Consider the following 20,622-nt stretch of genomic DNA (forward strand, 5'->3'; position numbering starts at 1 on the left):
CTGAAATTGGTGAGTCCTTAATTCCCGAGAAGGTTGGAGGCCGTTGGCGGAACTGGACCCCTGCGACATGGTTACCAGGACCCAGTGATCAAATGCGGTTGTTGTCCAATATGTAATGTTTTTGGCTGTGAAGTATTCTATTATTCTTTTGTGGGCTCTGTGGGATTTTTTTCAAGGTGGAGGGGCACCACCCACAGGGGATCGACCCACAGGGTGGACCTGGGACATCCAGCCATTTGTTAAGTCTCTAATGAAGCCTATGGACCAACAGAGGACATTAAAGTGTTGGTTCGGGTTTGGTAACCTATCGGTGCCATGTGGCCGGTCTGCTTTGTTCTGTTGGCTTGATTCCAAACCCTGAACTCGTCTCTCTAGGGCTTCTTTGGCCACAGAGCCAAAAAGCAGCCCAGGTACACAGGGCACTTTATTTTCAGGGTTGCTTTGCATGCTTCTGGCAGTGTGGATTATGCCAGCAACACTTGACGGTGGACATAAACCAGATTTGTGGAAAGCTTTCCAATCTCCCAGGCAGTGTGCTGTGCTGTCAGATGCGAAGCTTCAATCAACTTCATAGTGGATTAAGTGGCTTCTACTAATTGGAGCAGCCAATGCAAGCGGAAAATCACCAGGTGTGTACTGTAAAAAATATTATTGTTTTTATATATTATTATAACATATTTCATTATATAGTATAATATAATAATATATGGGGTGGCAGGGTGGCGCAGCAGGGCAGGTAGCATTGCCACCTCACAGCTCCAGCACAAGTCCCTGGTTCAATCCGAGCTGTCTGATGAAAACATTCACAATAATTATCATTAGCTCAACCAAGTGAACAACACAAAACGAGGATGACTAAGCATTTTCTACCTAGTACATAAGTGTAAAGATGCAATGGGGAGTTCTTTATGAAGGTGAGAAAGTGAGATTTGAAACTGGTGATAGATGTCATTGCTGTGTAATGAGACAGCAAAATATTTCCTCTGTGCCATGTGTGCGTGTGATTTTAGACAAATTACCACTGAAACACACTGTGTAAGAGCTCATCTGGGAATACTTGGTTCCTTTGGGTACGTGTGAGGTCTTACTAAAGTATGCTATCTCATAGGCAGATGGGGAGCTGTGTAATTGAAGGTGTATTCAAGGCTTCTGTTGCCTGGTATGAATTGGAATCTGTTTTTCTGGCATGTGGTCTTAGACAGATCATTACTTTGATCTTTTTAAGGATTGCCACAAGAGTCGGTTCTGTGACTTCTTATTTTTTCTCTTCTCACCATTTCTCTTTTTCTCTCTTCCCTCCAGCATTAAACATTCTCAGTCCTCTTCTTTACCATTTTTTCTTCTCATTTCTCCTTTTACTATGCTCCTTCAAGTGCTACTTATTCTTGTATCAGATCTTCCTCTTTCCTCTGTAGATGTGCATTTATCTGTGTAACTTAACTGCACTGTTTTGTAGCATATAAAAGCCAATCGCAACCTCAGACCTGAGCTGAGTGATTCTTTTCTCTTGGAGATAGAGAGAGCAAGAAGCATGGGTGTCTTTAGCCTTGATCTTGTGCTTGATCAGCATTATGTCAACATCTGTGTCCCAAACATGGGCAGAGATTCCTAGTCTAAGTTCTATCCATCAGACTCTCTCTAGCACCACGACTGAGATGTTATTGTGAAGTGTGCAAGTGGCCTTGTTGCCTTGTTGCCTCTCATGGGAGCGCTGACCCACCGGCAGGAGTTAGTCATCATGGATGCTTCTCTTACAGGCAGGGGCACAGTGTGTGTGTGTGTGTGGCCACCTGGTATAAGATCAGAACACATGATCCTGCTGGAATTGAGGGTAATCTGCCTGGCCCTCAAGTTCTCCTTACCAGTTCTGAGATGTTGCCACATGTTGATTTGCTCAGAGCTGCACTTTTCACCTTGCAGAGAACCTCTTCAGATGGGCCCATCCACCTTCAGCCTCACTGAGGGCAACTCATCTGCTGGACCACAGTGCAGATGATGCACTGTTGAGATGCTGCATGCTCCCTGGGGAGTGCTATCTGTACGTGGAAGTGGTAGCCCAGATCTGACAAAGGTTTGGTTACATGCATCATTTATGATTCATCTGTATGTAAATGACTTAAGTGTATCACTAATGGGTCAGCATGTTAGCCCCTTCATAGCAAGCAATGTTTATGGATTGTTTTTGTTAACAAGAAGAGAAAAATAAAGAACAGTTTCATTTATTCAATTTAAACTGATTCAAACATATGCAAATTACAGTTGATGAGATGAAGCAGGACACATGGGCGTAAACTTAGTGTGAGTTTTATTTGGGTAAATCCACAACTCCAGATCCAGAAGTCTATGTCAGGAGTCATGACGTGATTTCTTATGTTAAACATAAGAAAAAAGCTAAACATAAGTTAAAAGCTTTTTGCTGAATTTTGAATTATAGCAACAGGTGTAAGTATTTATAGGCATGTATTTGAATGCTGTGGCCAGGCATCATGTAAGAAGTCTATTTTTTTTCTCTGCACATCTCTGAGCATAGTCTGATTTGTGAACCATTTTGTTTACATCATCAAATAATCAGAGATAAAGTTAGAAATCGCATCCTACGTTTCAATTTTCATTCTCTGGTCTGCCATCTGATATGTTTATATTTTTAGAACAGTGGCCTAATTCTAGACTGCACTGCTCTTCATTTATTGTGATCTTATGTGAAACTTGTTTACTTCTGATAGCCACAGGAGCCATTCCATTTAGTTTTCAAATGACAGTCGCATACTTTGACTTGACGCAGAGGTAAATGAGTCATCTCTGGAATTTGATATGTTCCTTTTTCAGGCAAAGCAGCTTATTTTTCATACTTGACAAAAAGCAATATTTGGTACTGATTTAACACAGTAGCTAAATTACCCAACAATCTGCATTCTCCAATTCCTGCAGCCCTTACTAGCAATTATATCTCAGACATTTCTAAGAAATTAGAGATCATTAGTGTTCACATTTACCAGCTGTCTGACAGGCATTCATTGCCAGCATTGTGATATTACACTGTCTAATGAGAAACAGGCATCATAATCCACAAACGTTTTGATGACTTTGTCCCATTAGGTATAATGAGCTCTATACCTTGATGTTCTCTTGACTATATGTACTCCACACAATAACAACTCAATCACATATACGTCACTTTTGAAATGATTAGGCGTGATTTATGAGCTCTTCCTTAACATAATAAATTTGTCAGTCAGCTTAGGACTACCTAGCTATTGTTAAGCATCACCATAACAAACCCAATCATCTCCAACATAGCAATATGGTGCAGGAAAATTGACTCTAATTTGGATCACACATAGTAAGACTTAAACAGTCTACAGTTAAGTATACAACAGCTTATGGATAGATGGAGAAACAGAGAGAAATGCTTGAGTCAGCATCTGGCATCAATCATGAATTGTGCACTTTCACCTCAACCGTTCATCTTTCCCCATTTCCTCATCTCCAGTGTTTTTCTTTTCATTTCTTCCACTTTTCTCTTTCCAGCAGATGGCTGACCCATCTGTTTTCTCTCTGCCTTCTATCTCCTCTACTGCACCATGCTTTGTGAATTTAAACCTCACAGCTGTATATCCACTCCAACTAACATGGAAAGTGATCCCTACCTTTAGTCGTAAATCCATTTCTTTGTGATTTCTCTTTATAATTGATCCTGTCATGGGTACGTTTCTCTGTGTTCATGTTATCTTCACAACATGAAATCGAAGGACATATCAGAGACCCAGCATGGATGTTATTCCTCGCTGTCTATAGACAAAATATGATGGACAAGATTTTCTATAGACAAGCCATTAGCTTGTCTCTAATTTGCTTACGTATGCTTTGTGTGTATGTTAAATCATATACTTACGAAAGGGATCAGCTCTACTGTCTACGTGCATGTTAATGTAAATCAGCATCCCACCCCGTGTGTGTTTCCTCCATCCAGGCTCTGGATATAACATGAAACTGACAGTTACGGACGAATAAATAAATGAATAAATATCACTGCTTTCATGTAAACAGTTTAAAAAAAAAACACCTGCCACACAATATTCCAAATCCTATTTCATACCTGCAATCGTAAAACAACGCCTAAGACACTTCTTGCTATTTTTTATTTAAATTGTCACCAATCTGTACATCAGATGAAGAAATCTGAAGCACTAAAACTTCCAAAATGTTCCAAATGTTATACAAGCCAAAGTGGACCACAGCATTTAAATTACAAGCAAATTTTTCTATTTCTTATTCTTTACACAACAGTCTTTTTATCAGGGTAAAACCAATCACCTTGAGAAATCGAATTTCCTATCGGCCACATCAACACTCTCCGCACCACTGACTTTTTCTTACACCAGGGTCAGCTTATGAGTTTCTCTATAACCGTCCAGCAGCAGCTTGCATTTTACTGTGAGCAATTCGTTCCTCCTCTAAAATCTTGCAGTCTTCTGAGTCTTTTGAGTCAGGCTCCTTTTGGTTTTTTGTTTTTTTCATCATTTCATCTCAGAGAGTTTTTCATTGCCACTGTCACGGTCACCAACAACGTCTACAGTTAAATGGTATACAAATAAAACTCACACTTTCACTTCAGTACTGATATCAGCTGGACAAATGATTTTAAAATTCTGTGCTAAAAGTGGAAACAGGGATGAGCAGTATTCGCACATAGACGGTAATTTATTGGATGCTAAAACTATAGTAATGGAAGTGAAATGATGAATATTAAGGCTCCTTTTACACCATGTGCACCAGACGAGTCACATAGCCCACGAAGAAGTGCAAGATTTCTAAACCAGAACATTACAAAATACAATATTTATGATAATTATAATCTAAACAAGCCATACTTAGTCAGCAGTTAGTCGTATGGCAGCAGCGTGCATTCTCACCTCACCTCGATTAAAATCAACAAACTGTACAAAGGTGCTACTGAGCGTAGAAGTGAATGTCTGACTGAATTAATGAACTTTTTTTGATTATATACAGTGACACGTGTTCATAATAATCTAACAGTCAGTATGGACTGCACTGCCTACACTGGATTTACGCCACGTCTGTAAATTACAGCTCAGTAGTCAAGGTTTAACTCGTATAATTGGCACATTCCTATGCTTCAAAGCACAATTCTGTCAGGATCTTTTTGGTTTAATAAGATCAATTTCTCTCTATGATTTGTAATACTGCAGTGCTCATTTGTATTGAACTTCTGTTGGCATGAAAAAGATTTATAGATGGTACTTTGGACGGTTGTTCCATTATGAATAATAAATGTAATATAGTCTGCTAAATGAATGCCAATGTAGGATTACAATAAGGATATATAATAAGAAAAATATTGACAAATAGATCGATTTTGCACAACAAATCACTTTAAATGCTGGTACAGTTTTATTTAGAAGAATACAGTATGTACACTCACTGTCCAGTTTATTAGGTACACCTGTACATTCACAGTCACAGTTAATGTTCAGATCAAACATCAGGACGGGGGAAAAATCCTGGTTGCTGGTGCCAGACAGGCTGCTTTGAGTTTTTCAGAAACTGGTGAACTCCTGGGATTTTAACACAGAAAGGTGCAAAAAAAACAACAAAAATAAAAACATCCAGTGAGTTCTGCCGGCAGAAATGCCTTGTTGATAAGAGAGGTCAGGGGAGAATGCCGAGACGGGTTTGAGCTGACGGGAAAGCTACAGTAACACAAATAACCACTCTTTACAACCATGGTGAGCAGAAAAGCATCTCAGACATGCTGAACCTTGAGGAAGATGTGGTATAACAGCAGATGACCACATTGTGGAGATCACATGACACATTCTGTGTTCTTGTTTACTTTCTCACAGGTTCGCCGACGTATTCTGTGGAATGAACTTTGTGTTACTTCCCAAATTCTGTTTTTTTCAGACTCGGGTGAATTACATTCTGACAAAAGAGATATTAACATTAGTAGTAATTATAGAAGAAGTAGTAGTAGTAGTAGTAGTTCAGTAAGACTATTGGAGTTTTGAAGTGTGCTCCATATCGATGCTTGTTATTTTCCATGATGTTGACTTCATCAAGCTTCATTTAGGGATTGCCTCCAGAATGGGTCCTGAAACTGTCCCACTGACGCACACTATTCCTTCACAGATTTAAACCTTAAAGACATGACCTATAACAGTGACCTAAAACCAAACTAATAGCAGTGACTCTTTTCAGCGAGTCATATTATTCAACTCGGCTCACCAGAGTCGACTCTTTCGACTCCCAAACAGTTTTTTTTCTAAACCAGACAAACCGTTGCGATATTTTAACCAGTTATTCTTCTTCTTTTTGTGAAACTGTTCCATAACATCTTATTGAACATTCTGGTTATCACATTTGCATTTTATAAAATGTATTTAAATAATTAATCAGCAAGGTGCTACAAATGTCAAATGTGAATTGACTAATACATCAGGCATCCTTGTATAATGTTATTGTGTCTGCTGTATCTGTGCTTCATTAAGAAAACTCATTTCCATTTGTCATGATAACTGATCACCTAGTGCACTTGCCTCATACACACAGCTGAGAGACAGACACACGTCTCAACATTCATGCAAACAAACAGCTCAGGTGTTGAGAAGAGGTTTCTACGGAAGCATTTAAGTATTAAATGATAAACTGTTCAAACATAATACACTTCCTTTATTCCTTTATGACATGGCTTCCATCAGTTGTATTTTATTTTGGCCTTATGGTGCTGTCATCAGTTTCACATGGTACACAGACTTTTAAATTTTTGACCACTAGAGGCCTCCAGTGAGCACTTGAATCCTCAAGAAACAAACATTTTTTTCAAAATAGTTCCCTGTAAAGCTTCAATTTTCTTCTCAATATTACTAGCAATTATTAAGTGGCTTCAATAGGAGGAACTGATTATGTGATTAGCTTTAGTCTTAGTAAGCTGAATGTTATTACAGCCATATAATACCACGTTTTGTTTCGGGTTTTTTGCAGCGCCTTCTCGTGTATGTGCATATGGCCCTGAGAGAGAAAAATGGGGTTGATGCAATTAACTGATGAAAAAAAAAAAACATTCTGCAAATCCTGTAGAGTCAGATATAAGAGCTCAGAAAAAACAATGTTGATCTGTTCTCACATACCAGAACAGGAAGTTAATTTCTCGCTTCGAACTCGTACCAGACTTTACACATAACTGACACGCCACATGGCACTTTATTCAACACTCTTTGAGGCTGACCTAAATTATATATGCTTACTCTTTTCAATATTAATAAAGTCATTACATAAAATTACATTCACCTTTGGCTCATTATTTAGAGATTTTCATAGTCAAAAGTATTACTTTAAAACAGAAACTTTGAAAGTTAGAAAGTAAATAACATCATAGAAGGGGTACTTTCATCTCAAAAATAATTCAGAATTTTATTTAGTAAAGTTAACTAGGAATAAAAGCACCACTGAGGCACAAATACCAGCAGTACATAGCTTATAATTTGATACCTGATTATAAACTAATTAGAGATGAATATTCCCACATCACTGGAGTGATGAGAATCTTTAACCCCAATCCAATAGACTGAATTCATTTCACTGATCTTCTCCACAAAATCATTAGCTTATGTACCTCATCCAATACCTACACATTCTCTTAAAGAAACAGTACCAGACCTCTGTTTAAACTAATAAGCACGTCCTTTATGAAAAAAGTAACATTAAAAGTAGTTTGTGTGCATTAAATCATTTGCTATCCAACCATGTTTATTTCGAATGGTTTCAAATTTAACAGTACATGTGTTTGTGTCTGATAGTCTAACCGTACAAATACAGAAACGCTCTACACGGCATTGCTGTACTGTGTAATCCATTTGAGAGACAGTTTTATAAGTCTACACAAAGCTACAATAATACAATGGGTAGATTGGAGATCTTCCCCCACTCCTTTTTGCAGAACCTTTACATCATTGTGTAGATTTTCAATAGGATTTAGTTCAGGATTTCAACTAGGCCACTCCAGAACATCCACCTTGTTCGTAGCAAGCCACTGCATGGAAGCTTTGGTCTTATGTCTGTGGTGACTGTCCTGCTGGAGTATGAATTTCCGAACCATTTTCAGATGTTTTGCAGATTTCATTAGGTTCTTCAACAGAATCTCCCTGTACCTGGCTCCATCCATCTTCCCCTCAATCTTGACAACTAGAAACATCCTACAAGATCATGCTCCCACCACCATGCTTCACAGTCGGGATGGTGTTGTGTTGGTGATGGGCCGTGTTGGCATTCATGCCAAAAAGTTCTACTTTGGTTTCGTCAGAACACAAAACCTTCTGCCAGTTTGTTGCAGGATCCTTCAGGTGTCTTTGTCCAAACTTCCCACGGCACTCCAGATGTGTGCAATATCCTGGATATTGTTGTGTGATGCACATGTTTTCTTCTGTTGGAGAAAAACCTGTAGGTCTTTTAAAGTTGCCATTTGGTTCCTGGTGGCCTCTCAGACAAAGTGTCTTCTGTCCTGATCATCTAGTTTTGATGGATGCTGAGACTTTCCACTTCTTAATGACAGACATAACAGTGCTTGGGGGTGTCTTCAAAGTCTTGAAAATCTTTTATATCCCTCGCCTAATGTGTACCTTTACATAACTTTGTCGCGGAGTTGTTTGTCTTTAGAGCCCACGCTGCTGACTTTGCATGGATCTGCACTTGAAAACTGAAGGACCAAAATAAACAGCTGTTTTTATTAAATCTATCAAGTTGATTGCTATGATTCTGCACAGGTGTTGATAAAATCAACTGACGATGTGACCCTGAAAGCAATTGGTTATTCCTGAGATGATTTAAGGGATGTTAGACAGAAAAGGGTGTATAGTTGTCAAACCAAGAAATTGTAGTTGTTCATTATTAAATAATGTTAAAATTGTTTTATTGTTAGCTTCTCACTTCGGCATTGTTAAGTTTTTGCAGGATTAGCTAGTTTAACTCCAGCCTATAGGCCAGCTAAGTATGAAAATAGTTAAAGAGTGTGTATTCTTTTTCTATCCGCTATACAGGACGGTATAAACAGCCCAATCACACAATACACTGTCACCACAATATTGCCAGAATACCCTGGTTTTAGCAATCTCATTACTGGAACATTCACGGCTAGAATTCTTTATCCTATCCTCAAGCAAAAATCTAAAACATTACCCTACAGTTACAGGCGATATTTCTCAAAGCCCTGTGTGTGAGCATGTTTTTATATCTTGGTAGGGAACAAACGTCTCCTCAAGGATGGGAATATCTGACAGTTTTCACCTTGTGGGGACATTTGAGTGGTGCATTGTGTGGAAAACTGTTTTTTTCCCCAAAAAAGACTTCAGATAAACAAAACTAAAAGATTTGTTTACTGATTTTAAGGTTAGATTTAGGTGTCGCATAGCATTAATTAGCTGCATTATTAATTATGTTAGAGGAAAGTCCTGACAAGGATAGTAAGACAAATGTGTGTACTGACAAATAATGGATTAGGATTAATAAAAAAAAGTACTATGTAGAATTTCAAACAAATAATTTGAAAGTTTTCTTGTTACTGCATTTCCACTGTTCATGTTGCCCTTTGAACTGGCGTCCTTCTGCCTGAGAGATCATTCCTAAAACATCAGAAAATAAACAGCATAAAATTCTTAAAAGAGAGAGAGAGAGAGAGAGGTGCACAGAGACACTCCATCCATCCTCTTACCTGCCTGTATTCCTAAAAAAATACAACAGCTCCAGCTGGGAGGAGCATATTGGTGGAGGTAGAAAAGGAAAAACCTGGAAGCTGGTATTGCACCTTCTTCTTCATTGACATGCATCAGCACATCAGGCTAAACCATCACTTGCAGACCACCTGGTCTACTTGTGCTACATTAGCCTGCCCAGCCTGTATGGTGCTTCTGTGAAGTACCAGCGGGTCCCATCTGCCGGATAAAAGATGCTACATGTGCATCATCACAGTGAGAAATGTCCCAACTTCTGTGAAATAAACAAACAAATTAGTTCTTTGTAAAATGAACATGAGTATCTGAGTGAAAGAATCGGAGTGGATGAAACAAGGGAATAAGGAATAACATGAAGCAGTATGCGAGTGCGTAAGACAGATATTGTCAATTTCTACAAGCACACACTAATTAAATCTGCTCGTGGAAACAGTGACAGCAGCAGTTAATGAGGGTAAGGAGGAGTAGTAAACAGAAGATTAGGACTCAATCTCAGGATCTATTAAAAGCTCCGTTCCGTGAGAGGCACGCTACACACACACAAACACCTTTATTAAACAAAATTGCAAGGCCGAAATCAAGGATGAATGCTAAACATGGTTCAGTCCATTGTACGTCTAAAGAAGAGATGTAGCCGAATACATTATAGGGCATTTTACAGATAGCGTGTTCTAAACAGACACATACAGACGCAAATAAGAGGCACATTATTGCTTTATTTTTTTAGAAAGCATGCCATCTGGTTAATTTGTGCATCACAACTGGGACACCAGAGACACAACAAAATAACAGGTTTTTATTTGCATGCAGGTATGAGTGAGAGGTCAGAATTGAAGGTCATGGGGCAATGAAAGACCTGCACCGAGCATCCTTAGTAACTGTAATTTATTTATATTGGGATACAGATGTGTATAAATAAAGAAACTAACTGAAATCAGCACACGTCTCTACTTGAGGCCAATTCAGGTGAACTCGAGTGATGTAGCTGAGGTTGAGGAACTATCAGAGCCAGAATTCCCACCCCATGCTGACAGTGCTGGCATTTCTACCTCTGAGAGTTTTTCATTTCCAGTGTTAGTGGTAGAGTTCATATTTAAACTTTTTTTTTTAAACGTAAACAATAACGGCCTTCCAATTTAGGCCACTCTCACTTCAGTTTTAAATCCGAATACTGATCCAGATACGGATATTTGGAGCACTAAACAGATACAGATAAAGATGGTGGTGGTAGCTCCGTGGTTAAGATTATGGACTTCTGATCAGAAGGTCTTGAGTTTAAATCCCAGCATCAGCAAGGCCCTTAACCCTCAACTGCTCAGTTGTATAAAAAAAATGAGGTAAATGTAAGTCGATCTGGATAAGACTGTCTGCCAAATGCAATAAATGTAAAAATGTAAGACACAGACTGAGGCATTGTGTTACACTCCTAACAAAACAGACAGTAAATGCAGGTCAGTTTGAGGCCAGACAGAAAGGAATGTCCTAAAGTTTCTATCTATACCACGGCCCATTTCCTGCCATAACAGGTCATGACAGCGTTATGGACAGCATTCGTTACTATGCTGTCCTGACAACAACAAAAAAACCTTCTACAACTGTCTTGCACATGGTCGGCTGACCTTGTCATTTTTCCCAAATTCTGCATCCATCATATAATCACAATAGCTATCACCAGCCAGCACCAGACCTGCCAATCAGCCCGAGCCGCTCCAATCACTGTCACTCATTCCCTCCATGTTTGGCATTCAGTACAGTTGAAGCTTGGCACCTCTCCCCCCATTGCACACACACAGCCTGCCAGACATGTTGAATCAGTAGCTCAGCATGGTCCACACACACACACACACACACACACAGAGCGTTTTACCTGCACCTTCATTTGCTGTGGCTGTTGCTAAGTTAAAATATGTGGTTATGGAATGAGGACTTTAGAGAATCTAGCCTGAGTTTAAAAAAAAACTAAATTGATGAAAAATGTCAAAAAATGACCTGGACACATAAGAATCATTGAATTAAGCCCTGACTGAACAGCGAGAAAACCTAAACACAACAGGTTTGGAGAGGTGAGTGACTGAAACAAGAAGCAATCTATGTACTTACACATCACCTATGTGTCGTAGTCAATCCCAGTGCCACAGTAATACACGTCCAGAGATGATTACTATCACGCCTTCTGGCTGTGTCCTTACACCGATAAATGTTGGTCAGATACCCAGCCGTCTCAAACCCTTTATACCAACATCACTCACCACTGCTAAACAGATTATACTAATGAACTGGAAATTTCTTTGGGTTAAACTCCCAGTAGAAGAAATATCGACAAATCATTTCACTTGATCATACATCTTACATTACAGTGAGACCTGATCCCTCTTTCCACACCTTCTCTTGGTAAAATATTTATGCATATAACTTGTTAACTATCCTCATCCTTAATTATTAATAGTCACAGCATGCATTTGTCTTTCATGTTCTTTCTCTCCTCCTCATTTGAAGTTCCTGTCTTTTCTTTTCTTTCTTTTCCTTTCCACTGAACTGTTTTGTTTTTTCTTTTTTCTCTCTCTCTTTCTCTTGATATCTTCTCTTCTTGCTCACCTCTATTGCAGCTTTGTAGATGAAATAATGATGATAACAAAGCAACAACTATAATTATCTGAATTCCTTCCAATAAGGGGAAAAAGTATGGTGCAAAAAACAAACACACAAAAAAAAAAACAGAATGCGAGCAGCAGATCTGTGGACTGAAACAGCTTGTTGGAGAGAGAGTTCAGGGAAAGGCTGGGTCGATCTGACAGGAAGGCTAACTCAAAGGTAACTCAAACAACCACTCTTTACAAACATGGTGAGCAGAAAAGCATCTCAGAATTCACAATTCTAGAGAAGTATTTAAGAGCACGAAAGCCGAGCGGTTCCTCACATCCAGGTGAGTAATAAAAAATCCTAAGGTGGAGAAAAGGAAGAAGGAATGGAGGAAAAAATTTTAAACTAACAAACTTTTGCTAATGTTAACGATACTTTCTGCTGAGATAAACTTCCCAGTCGTCCCATAACATAGCTAGCTAGCCAACATAGCTACAAGGCAGCATGATCAGGACTTCAAGATGTATGTCTGGTAGTTATGTGTCCATGTAGTTCACAGTTATAGAAGTGATTTATAATCGCACTATCGGGTGTCACCCAGATGATGATGGATTTCCTTTTGAGTCTGGTTCCTCTCAAGGTTTCTTCCTCATGTCGTCTCAGGGAGTTTTTCCTCACCACCGTCACCTCTGGTTTGCTCATTAGGGATAAATTCATACATTTATAAGTTTAACATTTATATCCTGATTTTCTATATTTCTGTAAAGCTGCTTTGTGACAATGTCCATTGCTGAAAGTGCTATACAAATAAAATTGAATTGAATTGAATATTTCACAGTTTCAGTGCTCTCTAGCTGCACCAGGTTTGAGAACTCCTGAAAGAAAGTAGAGGAAATAAAGAGATGCAGCATATTCTTCAACCATCACACACTGTTCTAGTGAAAAAAACCAACCATCTGCAACCACTCATGAAAAACAATAAAAAGATATTTTCTGATAAAATGGCCTGCAGACGTTCTACAGAACACAGTAAAGAGCAAAATGTCAGAGCAAAGATCATCTCAAATGTCTCGCTGCCAGTTGTTTTGGCCCAGCTTTGTTTTTGCCTCCAAGGTGCTCCTGTTCCCTGGTGTGAGGGAGTGACGATAAAAACACACTTATACTGCCAGGTCCAAGAGTAAATTGTTTGGTTTTTAAGCAGTGTCTCAGGGAGCAGGTTGTAATAATGATGCGTTTTTTGATACCAATATTTCCCCGCCACACAGAACAAGCACGTCTTCAGATGTATCTCTCTTTTCCTTTTCAGTTTTGACACAGATTTCACGGGTGGGAGGATGTTAGGAAAAGATGTGTGCTTTAAATGCCTATTAGGTTTCATTTAGCCTTGTTTTGTGAAGAAGCACATAAACATCAAGAGGCAGAGAAGGGGGTTATGGGTAAGCGCATCTCCAGAGACTTGCCGAGGAACCTCCAAAATTTCAGCTGTGCATCAAGTAAACGCTAATGGATAGTTTATTGAGTAGCACTAAGGTTGGGTTAAACGCTACACAATAACCCTAAATAAACCTCGTGGAGATAATGGGAAGCTTGGGTTTGAATAAATAAAAAAGCAACGCAAGACAAATTTCAGCATTTTCAGTGTAAAAAATAAATTCTTCTTTATCACCAGGGTGGTTCTAAGTTGTTATTTTGTCTAGGATTTGTTTCATGACTCTTGCTTCAGAAGCAATATCAAAGCAATATCAAGTTAAATGAAGCCAGTATGACATGATTTAAAGCAGATTGATAATAAATAAAACTGCAACCCAGAGCTTTTGGCTGTAGGATCTCCGCCTGACAATTCTGTCATTTAAAAGGCTGCAATACTTTCATCATTAATCCAAACTGGATGCTTTATAAAAATGCTAAACAGAATTTATCATTATTACAAACATAAAAGCATTTGTATCATTTATGTTTAAAATGCATTAATGTGTAATCTGCATATCCATGAGACATCCTGCGGTGTCCTCGTTATTGTCTGATGTCTGGGTTTTGTTAGATTAAGTGTTTATATTAGTGTAAAAATGTATTGTGTGCTGTTTTATATTCGTTTAGTGTTCATTGTCACCATTTCGTTACCCGCCGTTAGTTCATTCTGTAGCTAAACACCAAGCCAAGTGTGAGTTTGACGATAAAAGAGTAACTGTAGTGTTGCTATGCTTCGTGATCAAGCGTCTTCCTCACCGATACCACAAGCTAATTTTGTTTATTACAAAACAGTGCGTCTTCTCTCTGCCTTCTCCACGATCCCAGACCTTGCTGTATCATGCATAAAAATTTGGGCACTTTGCTGGAGAAGCTTTTAGTCTGTTTTTATCATACAAATATTCAACTTCAGAGTTCCCACTGATGACTATATAAAGGTGGACGTCATAACGGCGATTCAAAAGTGAAGCCAAAATGTCTCTGATGCTCTCTAATGGCTGGCTGCAGTACAGTTTTTAACCTCTACTGATACTATATGGCCAAAAGTATATGGACACCTGACCATTATGTCCATAAGTCCTTGTTGAACATCTCATTGCAGATTTATTCCCCCTGTGTTTACTGTTATAATGAGCTCCACTCTTCTGGGAAGCTTTCCACTAGATGTTGGAGCGTGGCTGTGGGGATTTATGTTCATTCAGCTACAAGAGCATTAGTGAGGTCAGGCGCTGATGATGGGTAAGGAGTCTCCAGTTCCAGTTCATCCCAAAGGTGTTCAGTGGGGTTGAGGTCAGGGCTCTGTGCAGGACACTCGAGTTCTTCCACTCCAACCTTCACACACCATGTCTTCATGGAGCAAAGTGAGTGAAGTGATGGCATAAACCAAGACAGCTAAATTTCATACCGATCTACTGACTGTATGATCTTAGCGAACACTCAGAGTAGCTTGGTAAGGTTAGTCACTGACTCCTTTTTGAATGAATTCTGACAGAATGAGTGATGGATGAAAGAGCACACTTCTCCATGCAGCTGTCAGAGCTAGCTGAAAATCATGGAGAGCAGTGATTTAGTTGCTTATAAACAGTCTGTGTTGAGTGTATGATGAATGTGGACTGTTGTTTACCAGTATATTTCAGTTGGTACCTTACATTAGCTATTTATAATTAGATTACTTTGATTGATTAAATGTCAGCTAGCTGGCAAATGAGTCTGACCTGAGTGTGTCATGATCTAAAATCTTTTCCTGACAATACCTGTGAAAATTATCCAATTAAAATTCAGCATTTTGTATATTAATTAACAACACTGTACTGGCCACTTTGAGTTAGCCGATGCGCCGTCTCGCATGTGCGCTCCCGACATGAACAAGTATCGTGTCCATCACTAATATGGGTAATACTAGCTGTATCTACTGCACAGACTCTGGCTGCAATGTTCACAAGGCAGTGACACCCATTTCAACCAAAAAGGCTTCAAAACCATACAGTGGGAGTCAATGGTACCATGCTGTCCACTTATATACTATACAGTCATTGGTAACATGTAAATAACATGGAAATAATATGAGTATTTTAAAATCAGACACAAATAAACGTGCCTGCATTGTGTAAGAACTTCTGTCGGAAATATCGTAATAACAAGGTGAGTGCAGTTGAACGCTTCTACAATGTCATAATTACAACTTGGAATCTCGTATTGTTTTCTACGAGACACGACTTTCTGACTTGACAATGTGTCAATAACAAAACATCATGGCGGCCACCAGTACAAATGTGACGCCTACGGCAGACAACCAATGAACGAGCCTTTTTTAAAATGGCTTTCTCCTAATTAATCCAGTCATTGGGTTAAAAATATCACTAATGCACATTCTCCGCTCTTCAGTTTCTTTCAGTAAGGCAATCGTCATTATGTCATTGGTGATACAAGAAAAATAAAAATAAATGGAGTTTTCTCACACTGTCCATTTTTTTCCTAAAAAAAAAAAAAACATGAGCACGACTATTTGGTTTAATTTTTTTTGTTTTCCATGCTTTACCCATGCTTAGCCACAGAATCAAATGGCCTGTCTAGCTAATAATAATATAATATAATATAATATAATATAATATAATATAATATAATATAATATAATAGATTAAGCAAACAACGCTGTGAGGCTTTCTCCTCCTCAGATCTGGCTCCAGGTTGTGAAATTTAATCATAAGAATATCATAATAAAGTCTCCATTTGTAACTTAACACTTCATGTGTAAAGACAGTTGAACTGTGATGTCAGAAACTGTGTTTATTCGTATGTGTTGTAATATTCGGACTGTTAAAAAGTTTGGTCCTGTTTTCTACTGATGTATAAATCAAATGGTCCAGCAACAGCACACATGTGCAAATGTGTTTTATTTACATAGTACACTGTCACAAGTGAAAATATTTACCACTGCATAAAATAGGGGTTCATTAAAAGTATTTAATATTTCAACATGTAAAGCAAAAAGATTTTTTGCCCTTGCACACAGGCATCTAAATCATATTTACGTAAACCTATATTATTTTGAGTAGTAGAGGCTAAGGGGCATTTGAAGCCTTGAGAAACAAATATGTAATTGAATATGTGAAATTTTAAACTCATTTATAAAATTGCATTATATTTAAGGTTTCAGATATTTTGCATTACAGAAGGTCAGTCTGGGTATATAAACACATGAGATCCCCTATGTCAGGTTTATTTCCTATATTTTGCATTATTAGCCTTGTAGGAGCCAGATATGAATGTAAAACCTTGTTTTCTTCAGGACTCTTATTTGTGATTTAGTTTTATTGGCCTTTGGCTTGAGACTTTTATTTTGACATTTGCCCCAGGTCACCTGATGAGTTAATATGGTGTTAATTAGACAGTGGAAGATGCTGGTGACCAAACAGTTTTGTGCTGCATCAGTCGCTCTTTAATTTCTTATTGGAAGTCTTACTGCACTGGACCTCCTTTTTATTGTTTAGAATTTTGATCCATTGAGCAATTTGATTTTGATTCCACTGTGTATCGCCTGCCTGCCTACCTGCTCACCTGCTGCCTACCTGCTCACCTGCTGCCTACCTGCTCACCTGCTCACCTGCTGCCTACCTGCTCACCTGCTGCCTACCTCCCTGCCTACCTGCTCACCTGCTGCCTACCTGCTCACCTGCTCACCTGCTGCTCACCTGCTCACCTGCTGGCCTGCTGCCTGCCTACCTGCCCCCTCACACCATCACTGAACACAGGTATGACTCACAGCCAAACACAGTATCTATAACAAAGAAGCGCGTTACAACTAGACAGCATCTCAACAGTGGATTTAAAACTCTTTGACCAGTACAAGCCTAGGAAAGACTGCTCTAGCCAAACCCTAATTCTAGCCCAACGTTACACCTTAGTCCAACCCCAACCCTAGGACAAACTTAACCACAGTCCAGAGCCAACCCTAGGTAAACATTAACCCTACCTTGACCTTAAAACAAACTTTAACCTCAGTAGAACTCTAACCTTAGTTCAAGCAAGTCCTAACCCTGGTTGAACCTTAACTCTAGCCCTCTCTAACCTAGAGATTTGTATAACTAAATAAATGAATGAAAACCATGGTGGGGAGACAACAAGCCAACCAAAGAGAGTTTATTTTGAGAGTGGTAAAGAAGAAAAAGATACGATTTCTTCAGTGTTTGGAGAAGATGTACGATTCCTGGTGGATGGAGGTGAAGGTGTTGGTTAGGGAGGGTTGAGTGGCCAGACTCCACCCTGATAGATCTGCCAAGGATGCAGTCTGTGCCTGAGCAGAGAGAAGAGTTTGAAGTTTAGAATCCTTATTAAAAAAAATTATTCCATGCAATTAGAAAATGTGCAACTTTGTAAAACCAAAAATAAGTAGAACTCATCAACATTCTTCCCCAAAGAAATCTTTAGCAAAAGGTGAAAGCGAATGAAAAGAGACCAGAGCTACACCTGAAGAGGACATGGTAGGGCTGTAGTCAAGACCGCCGCTGTAAAGTCCAAGACCAGGACTAGCCAAGGTTGAGTCAAGAATCAGTCTTAAGTGGGTCGAGGCCAAAGGAAAGTGAGATCAACTCAATATATGGGACCAAACATCATTAAATCCTTTTAGGCTGTTTTCTAGAAGAAAGAGCTACTTCCTGTCAAACTTTATGTGAAAAAACACCATAACGTTTGTTTTTACAATTTTACAATTCTTGGTTGGGACCGAGAACACATTTAGCGAGACCAATGCGAAGACTGAAACAAGACCGAGGACAAATGACAATAAATCAAAGACAAGTCTAAATCAATACAGAAAATGTCTCGAGACCAGACTAGAATCCAAGATCGGACTCGAGTCCTACAGCCCTAGGACACGTGCCTCCATACCGCTATTGGAGACCTAGCAAGCTGGCTCAGAGTAAGGTGGCTTGTGATGGTCTCCTCCCCTTCTTTATAGCAATTTATAGCATATTACCGTGAAACAGAAAGTAAAATGGTGGGAAAACAGAACACAGATAAAATCCTAGCCCAAACCTAGCTCTAGGCTGATCATACACCAATGCTAACCCTTAGTCCATCCATAATCCTAGACAGCCCCTAGACAAATCCTAAAATTTGCCTAACTTTTACTCTAGTCCAACTCTAAATCTATGAAATAGCCACTGAAAATAAATAAATAAATAAATAAATAAACGAGAACCATGGTGTGAAGATGGCAAGCTGCCCAAGAGAGAGCATCTGTGAGTGGTAAACAAGAAAATGGTTCAGCTGTATTTACTGCAAATTAACAAACAGAGACTCATCCCTTTGTTAAAAGATCTCAGCATGAGTGCACACACATGCAAGAAGTAATCCAACAGAGTGAATCTCAATAATTATTTTTAAAAATGTGTTAAGATATCGCCACCACATGCCAGTCAATTTTAGCCATTTTAGCGGAGCCTAACTTACTCAAACAGCACCACTCATGGATGGATTGCTTGCATGAATTCGCAAGAAAATCAAACCAGAAGTGCATACATGAGCAGGTGTTCCTATTAAAGTGGACGGTGAATGTATATGTGAAAGACGCTTTGTTGGGAATCATCCTCCTGCATCTTTGGTATAAACTGGATCTCAAAAGAAGAGAAGGAAAAGTCTATTCCAAGCTAAATTAAGAGAACATGGTTCTAGCTGTTCCCTAATGGTTCTGTATATTGTTCTATATACAATTATATTCATATCGATACAAAACTACCTGGTCACCCACCACTAGCTCATGAAATGTTAACAGAAGGGGGAAATAAGCGAACCATTAAACGCAGCTCGTGTTAGGAGTTGTATTAAACACGCCTGAGTGCTGTGCACACAAACCCACATTTACACAAAACCACATTCTCATAGTTTGCCACTGCGTATGTTTCACTTACACATTAATCCTAGAAAACCTCATTACCATATTCGATTTGCAGCCTTGTTATGAGTGAGCAGTTCTCACCTCTTCATTTTCTCCAAGCAGTGCAGTGGAAAAGAGGCTGCTCATTTACATCCATCGAAATCCAATTTGCTCTCACATCTCGTCACTAACTACCCACGGGTGTTACCTTCGTGTGTGTCCTCTGATCTGGTGATGTGGGAAGGTGAGGGAGCATCAGTATAGAGGAACACAATGGGGATTTAAAAAATGAATCAATTTACAATTAAAGAGAAGACAGCTTACAACAAGGATGAAATCGTCACTGGTTTAGGAGACACATTTAACACCGAGCCTTTGAGTACTGCGTCCATTTCGGTCCAGCAAGTTAATAGACGGAAATAAATAACAGGTTACAAAACAGGGTGTAAGGTTTTGTTTTTTTTTAAGATGGCATGACTTGGACCAATTAAACAAATACACAGAAGTGAGTCTCTTGGATCAAGGAAAAAGTGAATCATACTTGAAGTGTTTATTTTAATCTAATAAAGACAGGAATACTGTAAAGATTACTGTAAAAACAAAAAGACAAAACTAAAGATGCAGTAATACCATCCTTTTCACACAAAGTACCAGTTGTTTCAGCTGCTAGCACTGAACTCCTCATGCTGAGTTTTATGTTTAACCCTTTAATAGGCAAGACCCTTGAAACACTTAAGAAAATTAACTCATTACTCTTTTTGAACACATTAGAGTTCAATTAACCAATTTATCAATTTTTTCAATTATGCAGTGTTTTCAGTTTTACAGTAATCTCCCAGGACACATTGTCTTTTATAGATTTTAATCAAATTAATGTCTTTTGGCATTGCATATTAAAAGGAACTGCTATAAAACATCTTTATATTATTGGGCCTCTATCAATCTTTCAGTGAAGTC

This window comes from Pangasianodon hypophthalmus, chromosome 4 (genome assembly GCF_027358585.1).
Source record: "Pangasianodon hypophthalmus isolate fPanHyp1 chromosome 4, fPanHyp1.pri, whole genome shotgun sequence".
Classification (NCBI taxonomy): domain Eukaryota; kingdom Metazoa; phylum Chordata; class Actinopteri; order Siluriformes; family Pangasiidae; genus Pangasianodon; species Pangasianodon hypophthalmus.